Below are 2,402 nucleotides of genomic sequence, written 5' to 3'. Positions count from 1 at the left end.
TCTTTTAGTGAATTCCTTAATCAAACAGAAATCATGTTGGTGAAGTTATAAAAATAGCTGCTCAAATATTCCTCTCCCGTGTGGGAAGAATAGCTGTCTTAATAGAGCAGGAGCTAGTTTTGTCCTATAACGCCTCTTGTTGTTGTAGCATGTAGACTTAGGGAGGAATTTGCTAAGAATGAATGTCATGCACCCGCTGATTGTGCCATTTACTCACTCCCATGCCATTCCAACCCAGTTATGTTTTCTTTTCTTCAATGAACAACTAAATGAAATGTTAACCAAAATGTCCAAGCTAGTGATGCACTGAAATTTCGTCAACTGAAAATCATTGTCATTTTAGCATTTATATGCTATTAAAGGTTTTATTAATATTTTGAATTTGATTTTATTTTTTAAAGTTTCAGTTTTCATTTTAATTTGAGTTACCTTTTTGTAATTTTGTTTTTGTCAATTTGTTAGCCTTTGTCTTTTTTAAATATTTAAAAATAATAAAAAATATATAATTTTTATATATTTTAAAATATTTGTTAATATTGCTTAACTTACTGAAGTTGATGTTTTTTATTCAATTTTATTGTTTATTTTATTTCAGCTATATACACTATATTATTCATTTTTACTACGTTTGTGTGTGTGTGTGTGTGTGTGTGTGTGTGTGTGTGTGTAAAACTGCCGTATGTGCAATTGAAATTCCAAATATTTAAATATACAACTCTGTTTTTATTTAAATGCTGATTATTATATACATTTGTTTACATAATTGATAATTAAATAAACTTTATTTTTGGTTTAGGCTAAGTTTCAGCGTTTTAGTAATAAAATAAATTTCAGTGCATCTGTTCCATACAAGGAAAGTAAAATTAGGTTTTTACCCCCTCAATAAAAAAGCGCCATAAAATTAGTCCATACAACTTGTGCCGAAGTCTTCTGAAGCCATATGATAGCTTAGTGTTCAGTGGACTGAAACATGTCAGAACTACATATGGTAAATAAATGATGACCATTTTTGGCTGAACCGTTCTTTTAACTGCTCTGCAAATCCCAACCCTGGATAAGTCTTCAGCTTATTGTGAATTTGCAAACTTCAGGTTCATTGTGGATATAATAGGCACTGACAGCTCATCATTATATGTCAGAATAGCTCTCCATTACGGCAGGGTGGTTTCATGACTTCTGACATCTCATACATGACTGTGGCACTGCATGCATGAAATATGCATGTTCACGTGATTTGCACGCTTGTATTGTGAGATATGAGTATTTCTCTATGCATTCATTCGCTCCATTTGTTTCAGTCAGACTACAGCTGACCTCAGGTTCTCATGAATACCTGATTGATGGCCTTTCACAACACCCATGCGATGTATGCAAACGTGATGCGCTTGATAGACCTCTGGAGAACCTGTCACAGAATTCAGTTTATACAGCAGCTTTTTTTCTTATGATATGGTCTGACTAGTTGTTTAGTGAGGTCTACTAGTTTAAGTTGTTTTTTGTACTTAATACTAGTAATTTAGAGACCAGATTTCTTAGAGGGTATTGTTTAGTATGGTTAAATTGTCAATGTCAACACTGTAAACTCTCTCCTAGACATCGCGTCTCTAAATTCATCACTTTATAGCACGGCTGCTACAGACATTAAACACTACTGTAACAAATCCACCACCTTCAACAGTGAAGTTCAAGACTTGAAATCGCCTGCTGTGAGCAATGCTTCGGTTATTATTCTTAAAGGTTGCTGTATTTTGTGAAGACTATGATAGTTTTGTTCAACAAAGCACTATAGATATTAAGCCTTTTTTTTGTTTTTCTTTTAGTTACTCTATTCTTTGTTTGGCCATTGCGTTAGGCTGTCCAGTGTCTCATGCCATTAGTGCTGTGTTTTAAAGATGATGTGTCAATTTTTAATGATAGTGTAATGTCTGGTTTCAGGTTGCTTTGGCAATTTTTACAGAGGTGGTAAAAACCTAATTTTACTTTCCCTGTGTGGAACATTTTGAACTGAAATTGATTTTATTACTGAAACACTGAAACTGAAATAACGTTTTAATTTAGCCGAATGCCTAAACCAAAAATAAAGTTAATTTAATAATAAATTATATTATATAAAGAATAATAAAGTGCATATAGCTGAAATAAAATAAAATAAAATAATTTGATGAAAAACTAAAATAAAAATTGAAATGTTGTCTAGACAACTAACTGGTTTCAGGTTGCTTTGGCTTAAAGGGGTCATATGATGTTGCTAAAAAGAACATTATTTTGTGTATTTGGTGTAAAGAAATGTGTTTATGCAGTTTAAGGTTCAAAAAACACATTATTGTCCACATACTGTACATTATTGTTTCTCCTCTATGCTCCGCCTTTCTGAAACGCGTCAATTTTTACAAAGCTCTTCG

The sequence above is a fragment of the Sinocyclocheilus anshuiensis genome, unplaced genomic scaffold (assembly GCF_001515605.1).
Source record: "Sinocyclocheilus anshuiensis isolate Anshui unplaced genomic scaffold, SAMN03320099.WGS_v1.1 scaffold18, whole genome shotgun sequence".
Taxonomy (NCBI): domain Eukaryota; kingdom Metazoa; phylum Chordata; class Actinopteri; order Cypriniformes; family Cyprinidae; genus Sinocyclocheilus; species Sinocyclocheilus anshuiensis.
This window is presented reverse-complemented; position numbering follows the sequence as displayed.